General features: G+C 45.7%; 15 non-coding genes and 16 pseudogenes across 15 annotated transcripts; all 31 read right to left on the reverse strand.

Annotated features, from left to right (window-relative positions):
• Positions 1-51: 51 nt before the first annotated feature.
• Positions 52-170, reverse strand: LOC148855744 (5S ribosomal RNA). Its single transcript, XR_016097306.1, has one exon. It is a non-coding gene; the product is annotated as a 5S ribosomal RNA (ribosomal RNA).
• Positions 171-529: 359 nt separating this feature from the next.
• On the reverse strand, positions 530-647 carry LOC148855745 (5S ribosomal RNA; annotated as a pseudogene).
• Positions 648-1,005: 358 nt separating this feature from the next.
• On the reverse strand, positions 1,006-1,124 carry LOC148855746 (5S ribosomal RNA). The gene has a single exon (XR_016096870.1). It is a non-coding gene; the product is annotated as a 5S ribosomal RNA (ribosomal RNA).
• A 360-nt stretch (positions 1,125-1,484) lies between these two features.
• On the reverse strand, positions 1,485-1,602 carry LOC148855747 (5S ribosomal RNA; annotated as a pseudogene).
• A 359-nt stretch (positions 1,603-1,961) lies between these two features.
• On the reverse strand, positions 1,962-2,080 carry LOC148855748 (5S ribosomal RNA; annotated as a pseudogene).
• Positions 2,081-2,438: 358 nt separating this feature from the next.
• On the reverse strand, positions 2,439-2,557 carry LOC148855749 (5S ribosomal RNA; annotated as a pseudogene).
• A 360-nt stretch (positions 2,558-2,917) lies between these two features.
• Positions 2,918-3,035, reverse strand: LOC148855750 (5S ribosomal RNA). The gene has a single exon (XR_016098136.1). It is a non-coding gene; the product is annotated as a 5S ribosomal RNA (ribosomal RNA).
• A 359-nt stretch (positions 3,036-3,394) lies between these two features.
• Positions 3,395-3,513, reverse strand: LOC148855751 (5S ribosomal RNA). Its single transcript, XR_016096446.1, has one exon. It is a non-coding gene; the product is annotated as a 5S ribosomal RNA (ribosomal RNA).
• Positions 3,514-3,872: 359 nt separating this feature from the next.
• On the reverse strand, positions 3,873-3,991 carry LOC148855752 (5S ribosomal RNA; annotated as a pseudogene).
• A 359-nt stretch (positions 3,992-4,350) lies between these two features.
• On the reverse strand, positions 4,351-4,469 carry LOC148855753 (5S ribosomal RNA; annotated as a pseudogene).
• Positions 4,470-4,826: 357 nt separating this feature from the next.
• On the reverse strand, positions 4,827-4,945 carry LOC148855754 (5S ribosomal RNA). The gene has a single exon (XR_016097308.1). It is a non-coding gene; the product is annotated as a 5S ribosomal RNA (ribosomal RNA).
• A 359-nt stretch (positions 4,946-5,304) lies between these two features.
• On the reverse strand, positions 5,305-5,422 carry LOC148855755 (5S ribosomal RNA; annotated as a pseudogene).
• A 358-nt stretch (positions 5,423-5,780) lies between these two features.
• Positions 5,781-5,899, reverse strand: LOC148855756 (5S ribosomal RNA). The gene has a single exon (XR_016096590.1). It is a non-coding gene; the product is annotated as a 5S ribosomal RNA (ribosomal RNA).
• A 359-nt stretch (positions 5,900-6,258) lies between these two features.
• Positions 6,259-6,376, reverse strand: LOC148855757 (5S ribosomal RNA; annotated as a pseudogene).
• A 359-nt stretch (positions 6,377-6,735) lies between these two features.
• On the reverse strand, positions 6,736-6,854 carry LOC148855758 (5S ribosomal RNA). Its single transcript, XR_016097786.1, has one exon. It is a non-coding gene; the product is annotated as a 5S ribosomal RNA (ribosomal RNA).
• A 358-nt stretch (positions 6,855-7,212) lies between these two features.
• Positions 7,213-7,331, reverse strand: LOC148855759 (5S ribosomal RNA; annotated as a pseudogene).
• Positions 7,332-7,691: 360 nt separating this feature from the next.
• LOC148855760 (5S ribosomal RNA) lies at positions 7,692-7,809 on the reverse strand. Its single transcript, XR_016098137.1, has one exon. It is a non-coding gene; the product is annotated as a 5S ribosomal RNA (ribosomal RNA).
• Positions 7,810-8,167: 358 nt separating this feature from the next.
• LOC148855761 (5S ribosomal RNA) lies at positions 8,168-8,286 on the reverse strand. The gene has a single exon (XR_016097887.1). It is a non-coding gene; the product is annotated as a 5S ribosomal RNA (ribosomal RNA).
• A 359-nt stretch (positions 8,287-8,645) lies between these two features.
• LOC148855762 (5S ribosomal RNA) lies at positions 8,646-8,764 on the reverse strand (annotated as a pseudogene).
• Positions 8,765-9,123: 359 nt separating this feature from the next.
• LOC148855763 (5S ribosomal RNA) lies at positions 9,124-9,242 on the reverse strand (annotated as a pseudogene).
• Positions 9,243-9,599: 357 nt separating this feature from the next.
• LOC148855764 (5S ribosomal RNA) lies at positions 9,600-9,718 on the reverse strand. The gene has a single exon (XR_016097514.1). It is a non-coding gene; the product is annotated as a 5S ribosomal RNA (ribosomal RNA).
• Positions 9,719-10,077: 359 nt separating this feature from the next.
• Positions 10,078-10,195, reverse strand: LOC148855765 (5S ribosomal RNA; annotated as a pseudogene).
• A 358-nt stretch (positions 10,196-10,553) lies between these two features.
• On the reverse strand, positions 10,554-10,672 carry LOC148855766 (5S ribosomal RNA). Its single transcript, XR_016096591.1, has one exon. It is a non-coding gene; the product is annotated as a 5S ribosomal RNA (ribosomal RNA).
• A 359-nt stretch (positions 10,673-11,031) lies between these two features.
• LOC148855767 (5S ribosomal RNA) lies at positions 11,032-11,149 on the reverse strand (annotated as a pseudogene).
• Positions 11,150-11,508: 359 nt separating this feature from the next.
• On the reverse strand, positions 11,509-11,627 carry LOC148855768 (5S ribosomal RNA). The gene has a single exon (XR_016097787.1). It is a non-coding gene; the product is annotated as a 5S ribosomal RNA (ribosomal RNA).
• Positions 11,628-11,985: 358 nt separating this feature from the next.
• LOC148855769 (5S ribosomal RNA) lies at positions 11,986-12,104 on the reverse strand (annotated as a pseudogene).
• Positions 12,105-12,464: 360 nt separating this feature from the next.
• Positions 12,465-12,582, reverse strand: LOC148855770 (5S ribosomal RNA). Its single transcript, XR_016098164.1, has one exon. It is a non-coding gene; the product is annotated as a 5S ribosomal RNA (ribosomal RNA).
• Positions 12,583-12,940: 358 nt separating this feature from the next.
• LOC148855771 (5S ribosomal RNA) lies at positions 12,941-13,059 on the reverse strand. Its single transcript, XR_016097888.1, has one exon. It is a non-coding gene; the product is annotated as a 5S ribosomal RNA (ribosomal RNA).
• Positions 13,060-13,418: 359 nt separating this feature from the next.
• LOC148855772 (5S ribosomal RNA) lies at positions 13,419-13,537 on the reverse strand (annotated as a pseudogene).
• A 359-nt stretch (positions 13,538-13,896) lies between these two features.
• LOC148855773 (5S ribosomal RNA) lies at positions 13,897-14,015 on the reverse strand (annotated as a pseudogene).
• Positions 14,016-14,372: 357 nt separating this feature from the next.
• On the reverse strand, positions 14,373-14,491 carry LOC148855774 (5S ribosomal RNA). Its single transcript, XR_016097515.1, has one exon. It is a non-coding gene; the product is annotated as a 5S ribosomal RNA (ribosomal RNA).
• Positions 14,492-14,640: the final 149 nt, after the last annotated feature.

Genomic DNA, 14,640 nt, shown 5'->3' on the forward strand with positions numbered 1-14,640 from the left:
GACATAGGGAATTTGCAAAGAGTATATCAAAGATAAAATATTAATAAAATTGGGGTGCAACACGAGGACTTCCCAGGAGGTCACCCATCCTAGTACTACTCTCGCCCATGCACCTTTAACTTCGGAGTTCTGATGGGATCCAGTGCATTAGTGCTGGAATGATCGCACCCGTCTACTTTTTGCTCGCTTAAATCATTATGCACTCACTATCTTGCTCCCCTCCAATAATTGTTTCAGATTTGAAAAAATGGTGTATGCAACTTTCCTCCCTTGGTAACCGTGCACAAGCTCCCATGTGAGAGGAGTTATTCCTTTCCAGATCTGCCGCAGCCCCAGATAGATGCAATACTATCGCGGGGCCCACAATGCACGACGAATGCCAAAAGCCCGGTTTTGCCCCGTTCCCATTCAGTAATGACGGTCGTGTCGCAAATGGTACGAGAATCCGGCCCGTTGTTTCCAGTTGTCTCGCCGAAACGACATATGAAATTTGCAAATCGTATATCAAAAATAAAATATTAATAAAATTGGGGTAGAACACAAGGACTTCCCAGGAGGTCACCCATCCTAATACTTTTTCACCCAAACACGCTTAACTTCGGAGTTCTAATGGGATCCGGTGGATTAGTGCTGGTATGATCGCACCCGTTTGCTTCTTGCTCGCTTACATCTTTATGCACTCACTATCTTGCTCCCCTCCTTTAATACATTCAGACTTGAAAATACGGTGTATGCAACTTTCCTCCCTTGGTAACCGTGCACAAGCTCCCACGTGAGCGGAGTTATTCGTTTCCAGATCTGCCGCAGCCCCGGATAGATGCAATACTATCAAGGGGCCCACAATGCACGACGAATGCCAAAAGCCCGGTTTTGCATCGTTCCCATTCAGTAATGACGATCGGGCCGCAAATGGTCTGAATATCCGGCGCGTTGTTTCCAGTTGTCTCGCCGAAACGACATATGGAATTTGAAAATAGTATATCAAAAATAAAATATTAATAAAATTAGGTGCAACACGAGGACTTCCCAGGAGGTCACCCATCCTAATACTACTCTCGCCCAAGCACACTTAACTTCGGAGTTCTGATGGGATCCGGTGCATTAGTGCTGGTATGATCGCACCCTTCCGCTTCTTGTTCGCTTAAATCTTTATGCACTCACTATCTTGCTCCCCTTCATTAATTCTTTCAGATTTGAAAAGAACGGTGTATGCAACTTTCCTCCCTTGGTAAACGTGCACAAGCTCCCACGTGAGCGGAGTTATTCCTTTCTAAATCTGCCACTGCCACGGATAGATGCAATACTATTGCGGGGCCCACAATGCACGACGAATGCCAAAAGCCCGGTTTTGCACCGTTCCCATTCAGTAATGACGGTCGTGCCGCAAATGTTCCGAGAATCCGACGCGTTGTTTCCAGTTGTCTCACCGAAACGACATATGGAATTTGCAAATAGTATTTCAAAAATAAAATATTAATAAAATTGGGTTCCAACACAAGGATTTCCAGGAGGTCAGCCATCCTAATACTACTCTCGCCCAAGCACGCTTAACTTCGGAGTTCTGATGGGATCCGGTGGATTAGTGCTGGTATGATTATACCCGTTTGCTTCTTGCTTGCTTAAATCTTTATGCACTCATTATCTTGCTCCCCTCCATTAATACTTTCAGACATGAGAAAATGGTGTATGCAACTTTCCTCCCTTGGTAACCGTGCACAAGCTTCCACGTGAGCGAAGTTATTCCTTTCCAGATCTGCCGCAGCCTAGAATAGATGCAATACTATCGCGGGGCCCACAATGCACGACGAATGCCAAAAGCCCGATTTTGCACCGTTCCCATTCAGTAATGACGATGGTACCGCAAATGGTCCGAGTATCCGGCGCGTTGTTTCCAGTTGTCTCGCCGAAACGACATATGGAATTTGCAAATAGTATATCAAGGATAAAATATTAATAAAATTGGGGTGCAACACGAGGATTTCCCAGGAGGTCACCCATCCTAGTACTACTCTCGCCCATGCATCCTTAACTTCGGAGTTCTGATGGGATCCAGTGCATTAGTGCTGCTATGAACGCACCCGTCCGCTGCTTCCTCGCTTAAATCTTTATGCACTCACTATCTTTCTCCCCTCCATTAATTCTTTCAGACTTGAAAAAACGGTGTATGCAACTTTCCTCCCTTGGTAAACGTGCACAAGCTCCCACGTGAGCGGAGTTATTCCTTTCAAAATCTGCCGCAGCCATGGATAGATGCAATACAATTGGGGGGCCCACAATGCACGACGAATGCCAAAAGCCCGGTTTTGCATCGTTCCCATTCAGTAATGACGATCGGGCCGCAAATGGTCTGAATATCCGGCGCGTTGTTTCCAGTTGTCTCGCCGAAACGACATATGGAATTTGAAAATAGTATATCAAAAATAAAATATTAATAAAATTAGGTGCAACACGAGGACATCCCAGGAGGTCACCTATCCTAATACTACTCTCGCCCAAGCACACTTAAATTCGGAGTTCTGATGGGATCCGGTGCATTAGTGCTGGTATGATCGCACCCTTCCGCTTCTTGTTCGCTTAAATATTTATGCACTCACTATCTTGCTCCCCTTCATTAATTCTTTCAGATTTGAAAAGAACGGTGTATGCAACTTTCCACCCTTGGTAAACGTGCACAAGCTCCCACGTGAGCGGAGTTATTCCTTTCTAGATCTGCCACTGCCACGGATAGATGCAATACTATCGCGGGGCCCACAATGCACGACGAATGCCAAAAGCCCGGTTTTGCACCGTTCCCATTCAGTAATGACGGTCGTGCCGCAAATGTTCCGAGAATCCGACGCGTTGTTTCCAGTTGTCTCACCGAAACGACATATGGAATTTGCAAATAGTATTTCAAAAATAAAATATTAATAAAATTGGGGTGCAACACAAGGATTTCCAGGAGGTCAGCCATCCTAATACTACTCTCGCCCAAGCACGCTTAACTTCGGAGTTCTGATGGGATCCGGTGGATTAGTGCTGGTATGATTATACCCGTTTGCTCCTTGCTTGCTTAAATCTTTATGAACTCATTATCTTGCTCCCCTCCATTAATACTTTCAGACATGAGAAAATGGTGTATGCAACTTTCCTCCCTTGGTAACCGTGCACAAGCTTCCACGTGAGCGAAGTTATTCCTTTCCAGATCTGCCGCAGCCCCGAATAGATGCAATATTATCGCGGGGCCCACAATGCACGACGAATGCCAAAAGCCCGATTTTGCACCGTTCCCATTCAGTAATGACGATGGTACCGCAAATGGTCCCAGTATCTGGCGCGTTGTTTCCAGTTGTCTCGCCGAAACGACATATGGAATTTGCAAATAGTATATCAAAGATAAAATGTTAATAAAATTGGGGTGCAACACGAGGATTTCCCAGGAGGTCACCCATCCTAGTACTACTCTCGCCCATGCACCCTTAACTTCGGAGTTCTGATGGGATCCGGTGCTTTAGTGCTGGTATGAACGCACCCGTCCGCTTCTTCCTCGCTTAAATCTTTATGCACTCACTATCTTTCTCCCCTCCATTAATTCTTTCAGACTTGAAAAAACGGTGTATGCAACTTTCCTCCCTTGGTAAACGTACACAAGCTCCCACGTGAGCGGAGTTATTCCTTTCAAAATCTGCCGCAGCCATGGATAGATGCAATACAATCGCGGGGCCCACAATGCACGACGAATGCCAAAAGCCCGACTTTGCACCGTTCCCATTCAGTAATGACGATCGTACCGCAAATGGTCCGAGTATCCAGCGCGTTGTTTCCAGTTGTATCGCCGAAACGACATATGGAATTTGCAAATAGAATATCGAAAATAACATATTAATAAAATTGGGTTGCAACTCAAGGATTTCCCAGGATGTCAGCCATCCTAATACTACTCTCGCCCAAGCACACTTAACTTCGGAGTTCTGATGGGATCCGGTGGATTAGTGCTGGTATGATCGGAGCCGTTTGCTTCTTGCTCGCTTAAATATTTATGCACTCACTATATTGCTCCCCTCCATTAATACTTTCAGACTTGAAAAAACGGTGTATCCCACTTTCCTCCCTTCGTAACCGCGCACAAGCTCTCACATGAGCGGAGTTATTCCTTTCCAGATCTGCCGCAATCCCGGATAGATGCAATACTATCGTGGGGCCCATAATGCACGACGAATGCCAAAAGCTCGGTTTTGCACCGTTCCCATTTAGTAATGATGATCGTGTCGCAAATGGTCCAAGTATCCGGCGCGTTGTTTCCAGTTGTCTCGCCGAAATGACATATGGAATTTGCAAATAGTATATCAAAAATAAAATATTAATAAAATTGGGGTGCAACATGATGATTTCCAAGGAGGTGACCCATCCTAATACTACTCTCGCCCAAGCACCTTTAACTTCGGAGTTCTGATGGGATCCGGTGCATTAGTGCTGGAATGATCGCACCCGTTTGCTTCTTGCTCGCTTAAATCTTTATTCACTCACTATCTTGCTCCCCCCCATTAATTCTCACACTTGAAAAAACGGTGTATGCAACTTTCCTCCCTTGGTAACCGTGCACAAGCTTCCACGTGAGCGAAGTTATTCCTTTCCAGATCTGCCGCAGCCCCGAATAGATGCAATACTATCACGGGGCCCACAATGCACGACGAATGCCAAAAGCCCGGTTTTGCACCGTTCCCATTCAGTAATGACAATGGTATCGCAAATGCTCCGAGTATCCGGCGCGTTGTTTCCAGTTGTCTCGCCGAAACGACATATGGAATTTGCAAAGAGTATATCAAAGATAAAATATTAATAAAATTGGGGTGCAACACGAGGACTTCCCAGGAGGTCACCCATCCTAGTACTACTCTCGCCCATGCACCTTTAACTTCGGAGTTCTGATGGGATCCAGTGCATTAGTGCTGGAATGATCGCACCCGTCTACTTTTTGCTCGCTTAAATCATTATGCACTCACTATCTTGCTCCCCTCCAATAATTGTTTCAGATTTGAGAAAATGGTGTATGCAACTTTCCTCCCTTGGTAACCGTGCACAAGCTCCCATGTGAGAGGAGTTATTCCTTTCCAGATCTACCGCAGCCCCAGATAGATGCAATACTATCGCGGGGCCCACAATGCACGACGAATGCCAAAAGCCCGGTTTTGCCCCGTTCCCATTCATTAATGACGGTCGTGTCGCAAATGGTATGAGAATCCGGCCCGTTGTTTCCAGTTGTCTCGCCGAAACGACATATGAAATTTGCAAATCGTATATCAAAAATAAAATATTAATAAAATTGGGGTGCAACACAAGGACTTCCCAGGAGGTCACCCATCCTAATACTTTTTCACCCAAACACGCTTAACTTCGGAGTTCTAATGGGATCCGGTGGATTAGTGCTGGTATGATCGCACCCGTTTGCTTCTTGCTCGCTTACATCTTTATGCACTCACTATCTTGCTCCCCTCCTTTAATACATTCAGACTTGAAAATACGGTGTATGCAACTTTCCTCCCTTGGTAACCGTGCACAAGCTCCCACGTGAGCGGAGTTATTCGTTTCCAGATCTGCCGCAGCCCCGGATAGATGCAATACTATCAAGGGGCCCACAATGCACGACGAATGCCAAAAGCCCGGTTTTGCATCGTTCCCATTCAGTAATGACGATCGGGCCGCAAATGGTCTGAATATCCGGCGCGTTGTTTCCAGTTGTCTCGCCGAAACGACATATGGAATTTGAAAATAGTATATCAAAAATAAAATATTAATAAAATTAGGTGCAACACGAGAACTTCCCAGGAGGTCACCCATCCTAATACTACTCTCGCCCAAGCACACTTAACTTCGGAGTTCTGATGGGATCCGGTGCATTAGTGCTGGTATGATCGCACCCTTCCGCTTCTTGTTCGCTTAAATCTTTATGCACTCACTATCTTGCTCCCTTCATTAATTCTTTCAGATTTGAAAAGAACGGTGTATGCAACTTTCCTCCCTTGGTAAACGTGCACAAGCTCCCACGTGAGCGGAGTTATGATATTCTAGATCTGCCACTGCCACAGATAGATGCAATACTATTGCGGGGCCCACAATGCACGACGAATGCCAAAAGCCCGGTTTTGCACCGTTCCCATTCAGTAATGACGGTCGTGCCGCAAATGTTCCGAGAATCCGACGCGTTGTTTCCAGTTGTCTCACCGAAACGACATATGGAATTTGCAAATAGTATTTCAAAAATAAAATATTAATAAAATTGGGTTCCAACACAAGGATTTCCAGGAGGTCAGCCATCCTAATACTACTCTCGCCCAAGCACGCTTAACTTCGGAGTTCTGATGGGATCCGGTGGATTAGTGCTGGTATGATTATACCAGTTTGCTTCTTGCTTGCTTAAATCTTTATGCACTCATTATCTTGCTCCCCTCCATTAATACTTTCAGACATGAGAAAATGGTGTATGCAACTTTCCTCCCTTGGTAACCGTGCACAAGCTTCCACGTGAGCGAAGTTATTCCTTTCCAGATCTGCCGCAGCCTAGAATAGATGCAATACTATCGCGGGGCCCACAATGCACGACGAATGCCAAAAGCCCGATTTTGCACCGTTCCCATTCAGTAATGACGATGGTACCGCAAATGGTCCGAGTATCCGGCGCGTTGTTTCCAGTTGTCTCGCCGAAACGACATATGGAATTTGCAAATAGTATATCAAAGATAAAATATTAATAAAATTGGGGTACAACACGAGGATTTCCCAGGAGGTCACCCATCCTAGTACTACTCTCGCCCATGCACCCTTAACTTCGGAGTTCTGATGGGATCCAGTGCATTAGTGCTGGTATGAACGCACCCGTCCGCTGCTTCCTCGCTTAAATCTTTATGCACTCACTATCTTTCTCCCCTCCATTATTTCTTTCAGACTTGAAAAAACGGTGTATGCAACTTTCCTCCCTTGGTAAACGTGCACAAGCTCCCACGTGAGCGGAGTTATTCCTTTCAAAATCTGCCGCAGCCATGGATAGATGCAATACAATCGCGGGGCCCACAATGCACGACGAATGCCAAAAGCCCGACTTTGCATCGTTCCCATTCAGTAATGACGATCGTACCGCAAATGATCCGAGTATCCAGCGCGTTGTTTCCAGTTGCCTCGCCGAAACGACATATGGAATTTGAAAATAGTATATCGAAAATAACATATTAATAAAATTGGGTGCAACACGAGGACTTCCCAGGAGGTCACCTATCCTAATACTACTCTCGCCCAAGCACACTTAAATTCGGTGTTCTGATGGGATCCGGTGCATTAGTGCTGGTATGATCGCACCCTTCCGCTTCTTGTTCGCTTAAATCTTTATGCACTCACTATCTTGCTCCCCTTCATTAATTCTTTCAGATTTGAAAAGAACGGTGTATGCAACTTTCCACCCTTGGTAAGCGTGCACAAGCTCCCACGTGAGCGGAATTATTCCTTTCGAGATCTGCCACTGCCACGGATAGATGCAATAATATCGCGGGGCCCACAATGCACAACGAATGCCAAAAGTCCGGTTTTGCACCGTTCCCATTCAGTAATGACGGTCGTGCCTTAAATGTTCCGAGAATCCGACGTGTTGTTTCCAGTTGTCTCACCGAAACGACAGATGGAATTTGCAAATAGTATTTCAAAAATAAAATATTAATAAAATTGGGGTGCAACACAAGGATTTCCAGGAGGTCAGCCATCCTAATACTACTCTCGCCCAAGCACGCTTAACTTCGGAGTTCTGATGGGATCCGGTGGATTAGTGCTGGTATGATTATACCCGTTTGCTCCTTGCTTGCTTAAATCTTTATGCACTCATTATTTGCTCCCCTCCATTAATACTTTCAGACATGAGAAAATGGTGTATGCAACTTTCCTCCCTTGGTAACCGTGCACAAGCTTCCACGTGAGCGAAGTTATTCCTTTCCAGATCTGCCGCAGCCCCGAATAGATGCAATATTATCGCGGGGCCCACAATGCACGACGAATGCCAAAAGCCCGATTTTGCACCGTTCCCATTCAGTAATGACGATGGTACCGCAAATGGTCCGAGTATCCGGCGCGTTGTTTCCAGTTGTCTCGCCGAAACGACATATGGAATTTGCAAATAGTATATCAAAGATAAAATATTAATAAAATTGGGGTGCAACACGAGGATTTCCCAGGAGGTCACCCATCCTAATACTACTCTCGCCCATGCACCCTTAACTTCGGAGTTCTGATGGGATCCGGTGCATTAGTGCTGGTATGAAAGCACCCGTCCGCTTCTTCCTCGCTTAAATCTTTATGCACTCACTATCTTTCTCCCCTCCATTAATTCTTTCAGACTTGAAAAAACGGTGTATGCAACTTTCCTCCCTTGGTAAACGTACACAAGCTCCCACGTGAGCGGAGTTATTCCTTTCAAAATCTGCCACAGCCATGGATAGATGCAATACAATCGCGGGGCCCACAATGCACGACGAATGCCAAAAGCCCGACTTTGCACCGTTCCCATTCAGTAATGACGATCGTACCGCAAATGGTCCGAGTATCCAGCGCGTTGTTTCCAGTTGTCTCGCCGAAACGACATATGGAATTTGCAAATAGAATATCGAAAATAACATATTAATAAAATTGGGTTGCAACTCAAGGATTTCCCAGGATGTCAGCCATCCTAATACTACTCTCGCCCAAGCACACTTAACTTCGTAGTTCTGATGGGATCCGGTGGATTAGTGCTGGTATGATCGGAGCCGTTTGCTTCTTGCTCGCTTAAATATTTATGCACTCACTATATTGCTCCCCTCCATTAATACTTTCAGACTTGAAAAAACGGTGTATCCCACTTTCCTCCCTTCGTAACCGCGCACAAGCTCTCACATGAGCGGAGTTATTCCTTTCCAGATCTGCCGCAATCCCGGATAGATGCAATACTATCGCGGGGCCCATAATGCACGACGAATGCCAAAAGCTCGGTTTTGCACCGTTCCCATTCAGTAATGATGATCGTGTCGCAAATGGTCCAAGTCTCCGGCGCGTTGTTTCCAGTTGTCTCGCCGAAATGACATATGGAATTTGCAAATAGTATATGAAAAATAAAATATTAATAAAATTGGGGTGCAACATGATGATTTCCAAGGAGGTGACCCATCCTAATACTACTCTCGCCCAAGCACCTTTAACTTCGGAGTTCTGATGGGATCCGGTGCATTAGTGCTGGAATGATCGCACCCGTTTGCTTCTTGCTCGCTTAAATCTTTATTCACTCACTATCTTGCTCCCCCCCATTAATTCTCACACTTGAAAAAATGGTGTATGCAACTTTCCTCCCTTGGTAACCGTGCACAAGCTTCCACGTGAGCGAAGTTATTCCTTTCCAGATCTGCCGCAGCCCCGAATAGATGCAATACTATCACGGGGCCCACAATGCACGACGAATGCCAAAAGCCCGGTTTTGCACCGTTCCCATTCAGTAATGACAATGGTATCGCAAATGCTCCGAGTATCCGGCGCGTTGTTTCCAGTTGTCTCGCCGTAACGACATATGGAATTTGCAAAGAGTATATCAAAGATAAAATATTAATAAAATTGGGGTGCAACACGAGGACTTCCCAGGAGGTCACCCATCCTAGTACTACTCTCGCCCATGCACCTTTAACTTCGGAGTTCTGATGGGATCCAGTGCATTAGTGCTGGAATGATCACACCCGTCTACTTTTTGCTCGCTTAAATCATTATGCACTCACTATCTTGCTCCCCTCCAATAATTGTTTCAGATTTGAGAAAATGGTGTATGCAACTTTCCTCCCTTGGTAACCGTGCACAAGCTCCCATGTGAGAGGAGTTATTCCTTTCCAGATCTACCGCAGCCCCAGATAGATGCAATACTATCACGGGGCCCACAATGCACGACGAATGCCAAAAGCCCGGTTTTGCCCCGTTCCCATTCATTAATGACGGTCGTGTCGCAAATGGTATGAGAATCCGGCCCGTTGTTTCCAGTTGTCTCGCCGAAACGACATATGAAATTTGCAAATCGTATATCAAAAATAAAATATTAATAAAATTGGGGTGCAACACAAGGACTTCCCAGGAGGTCACCCATCCTAATACTTTTTCACCCAAACACGCTTAACTTCGGAGTTCTAATGGGATCCGGTGGATTAGTGCTGGTATGATCGCACCCGTTTGCTTCTTGCTCGCTTACATCTTTATGCACTCACTATCTTGCTCCCCTCCTTTAATACATTCAGACTTGAAAATACGGTGTATGCAACTTTCCTCCCTTGGTAACCGTGCACAAGCTCCCACGTGAGCGGAGTTATTCGTTTCCAGATCTGCCGCAGCCCCGGATAGATGCAATACTATCAAGGGGCCCACAATGCACGACGAATGCCAAAAGCCCGGTTTTGCATCGTTCCCATTCAGTAATGACGATCGGGCCGCAAATGGTCTGAATATCCGGCGCGTTGTTTCCAGTTGTCTCGCCGAAACGACATATGGAATTTGAAAATAGTATATCAAAAATAAAATATTAATAAAATTAGGTGCAACACGAGAACTTCCCAGGAGGTCACCCATCCTAATACTACTCTCGCCCAAGCACACTTAACTTCGGAGTTCTGATGGGATCCGGTGCATTAGTGCTGGTATGATCGCACCCTTCCGCTTCTTGTTCGCTTAAATCTTTATGCACTCACTATCTTGCTCCCTTCATTAATTCTTTCAGATTTGAAAAGAACGGTGTATGCAACTTTCCTCCCTTGGTAAACGTGCACAAGCTCCCACGTGAGCGGAGTTATGACATTCTAGATCTGCCACTGCCACAGATAGATGCAATACTATTGCGGGGCCCACAATGCACGACGAATGCCAAAAGCCCGGTTTTGCACCGTTCCCATTCAGTAATGACGGTCGTGCCGCAAATGTTCCGAGAATCCGACGCGTTGTTTCCAGTTGTCTCACCGAAACGACATATGGAATTTGCAAATAGTATTTCAAAAATAAAATATTAATAAAATTGGGTTCCAACACAAGGATTTCCAGGAGGTCAGCCATCCTAATACTACTCTCGCCCAAGCACGCTTAACTTCGGAGTTCTGATGGGATCCGGTGGATTAGTGCTGGTATGATTATACCCGTTTGCTTCTTGCTTGCTTAAATCTTTATGCACTCATTATCTTGCTCCCCTCCATTAATACTTTCAGACATGAGAAAATGGTGTATGCAACTTTCCTCCCTTGGTAACCGTGCACAAGCTTCCACGTGAGCGAAGTTATTCCTTTCCAGATCTGCCGCAGCCTAGAATAGATGCAATACTATCGCGGGGCCCACAATGCACGACGAATGCCAAAAGCCCGATTTTGCACCGTTCCCATTCAGTAATGACGATGGTACCGCAAATGGTCCGAGTATCCGGCGCGTTGTTTCCAGTTGTCTCGCCGAAACGACATATGGAATTTGCAAATAGTATATCAAAGATAAAATATTAATAAAATTGGGGTACAACACGAGGATTTCCCAGGAGGTCACCCATCCTAGTACTACTCTCGCCCATGCACCCTTAACTTCGGAGTTCTGATGGGATCCAGTGCATTAGTGCTGGTATGAACGCACCCGTCCGCTGCTTCCTCGCTTAAATCTTTATGCACTCACTATCTTTCTCCCCTCCATTAATTCTTTCAGACTTGAAAAAACGGTGTATGCAACTTTCCTCCCTTGGTAAACGTGCACAAGCTCCCACGTGAGCGGAGTTATTCCTTTCAAAATCTGCCGCAGCCATGGATAGATGCAATACAATCGCGGGGCCCACAATGCACGACGAATGCCAAAAGCCCGACTTTGCATCGTTCCCATTCAGTAATGACGATCGTACCGCAAATGATCCGAGTATCCAGCGCGTTGTTTCCAGTTGCCTCGCCGAAACGACATATGGAATTTGAAAATAGTATATCGAAAATAACATATTAATAAAATTGGGTGCAACACGAGGACTTCCCAGGAGGTCACCTATCCTAATACTACTCTCGCCCAAGCACACTTAAATTCGGTGTTCTGATGGGATCCGGTGCATTAGTGCTGGTATGATCGCACCCTTCCGCTTCTTGTTCGCTTAAATCTTTATGCACTCACTATCTTGCTCCCCTTCATTAATTCTTTCAGATTTGAAAAGAACGGTGTATGCAACTTTCCACCCTTGGTAAGCGTGCACAAGCTCCCACGTGAGCGGAATTATTCCTTTCTAGATCTGCCACTGCCACGGATAGATGCAATACTATCGCGGGGCCCACAATGCACAACGAATGCCAAAAGCCCGGTTTTGCACCGTTCCCATTCAGTAATGACGGTCGTGCCTCAAATGTTCCGAGAATCCGACGCGTTGTTTCCAGTTGTCTCACCGAAACGACAGATGGAATTTGCAAATAGTATTTCAAAAATAAAATATTAATAAAATTGGGGTGCAACACAAGGATTTCCAGGCGGTCAGCCATCCTAATACTACTCTCGCCCAAGCACGCTTAACTTCGGAGTTCTGATGGGATCCGGTGGATTAGTGCTGGTATGATTATACCCGTTTGCTCCTTGCTTGCTTAAATCTTTATGCACTCATTATTTGCTCCCCTCCATTAATACTTTCAGACATGAGAAAATGGTGTATGCAACTTTCCTCCCTTGGTAACCGTGCACAAGCTTCCACGTGAGCGAAGTTATTCCTTTCCAGATCTGCCGCAGCCCCGAATAGATGCAATATTATCGCGTGGCCCACAATGCACGACGAATGCCAAAAGCCCGATTTTGCACCGTTCCCATTCAGTAATGACGATGGTACCGCAAATGGTCCGAGTATCCGGCGCGTTGTTTCCAGTTGTCTCGCCGAAACGACATATGGAATTTGCAAATAGTATATCAAAGATAAAATATTAATAAAATTGGGGTGCAACACGAGGATTTCCCAGGAGGTCACCCATCCTAATACTACTCTCGCCCATGCACCCTTAACTTCGGAGTTCTGATGGGATCCGGTGCATTAGTGCTGGTATGAAAGCACCCGTCCGCTTCTTCCTCGCTTAAATCTTTATGCACTCACTATCTTTCTCCCCTCCATTAATTCTTTCAGACTTGAAAAAACGGTGTATGCAACTTTCCTCCCTTGGTAAACGTACACAAGCTCCCACGTGAGCGGAGTTATTCCTTTCAAAATCTGCCGCAGCCATGGATAGATGCAATACAATCGCGGGGCCCACAATGCACGACGAATGCCAAAAGCCCGACTTTGCACCGTTCCCATTCAGTAATGACGATCGTACCGCAAATGGTCCGAGTATCCAGCGCGTTGTTTCCAGTTGTCTCGCCGAAACGACATATGGAATTTGCAAATAGAATATCGAAAATAACATATTAATAAAATTGGGTTGCAACTCAAGGATTTCCCAGGATGTCAGCCATCCTAATACTACTCTCGCCCAAGCACACTTAACTTCGTAGTTCTGATGGGATCCGGTGGATTAGTGCTGGTATGATCGGAGCCGTTTGCTTCTTGCTCGCTTAAATATTTATGCACTCACTATATTGCTCCCCTCCATTAATACTTTCAGACTTGAAAAAACGGTGTATCCCACTTTCCTCCCTTCGTAACCGCGCACAAGCTCTCACATGAGCGGAGTTATTCCTTTCCAGATCTGCCGCAATCCCGGATAGATGCAATACTATCGCGGGGCCCATAATGCACGACGAATGCCAAAAGCTCGGTTTTGCACCGTTCCCATTCAGTAATGATGATCGTGTCGCAAATGGTCCAAGTCTCCGGCGCGTTGTTTCCAGTTGTCTCGCCGAAATGACATATGGAATTTGCAAATAGTATATCAAAAATAAAATATTACTAAAATTGGGGTGCAACATGATGATTTCCAAGGAGGTGACCCATCCTAATACTACTCTCGCCCAAGCACCTTTAACTTCGGAGTTCTGATGGGATCCGGTGCATTAGTGCTGGAATGATCGCACCCGTTTGCTTCTTGCTCGCTTAAATCTTTATTCACTCACTATCTTGCTCCCCCCCATTAATTCTCACACTTGAAAAAATGGTGTATGCAACTTTCCTCCCTTGGTAACCGTGCACAAGCTTCCACGTGAGCGAAGTTATTCCTTTCCAGATCTGCCGCAGCCCCGAATAGATGCAATACTATCACGGGGCCCACAATGCACGACGAATGCCAAAAGCCCGGTTTTGCACCGTTCCCATTCAGTAATGACAATGGTATCGCAAATGCTCCGAGTATCCGGCGCGTTGTTTCCAGTTGTCTCGCCGTAACGACATATGGAATTTGCAAAGAGTATATCAAAGATAAAATATTAATAAAATTGGGGTGCAACACGAGGACTTCCCAGGAGGTCACCCATCCTAGTACTACTCTCGCCCATGCACCTTTAACTTCGGAGTTCTGATGGGATCCAGTGCATTAGTGCTGGAATGATCACACCCGTCTACTTTTTGCTCGCTTAAATCATTATGCACTCACTATCTTGCTCCCCTCCAATAATTGTTTCAGATTTGAGAAAATGGTGTATGCAACTTTCCTCCCTTGGTAACCGTGCACAAGCTCCCATGTGAGAGGAGTTATTCCTTTCCAG

The sequence above is a fragment of the Nelumbo lutea genome, chromosome 4, assembly GCF_056320005.1.
Source record: "Nelumbo lutea isolate HS-2025 chromosome 4, American lotus-T2T, whole genome shotgun sequence".
NCBI classification, from domain to species: Eukaryota; Viridiplantae; Streptophyta; class Magnoliopsida; order Proteales; family Nelumbonaceae; genus Nelumbo; species Nelumbo lutea.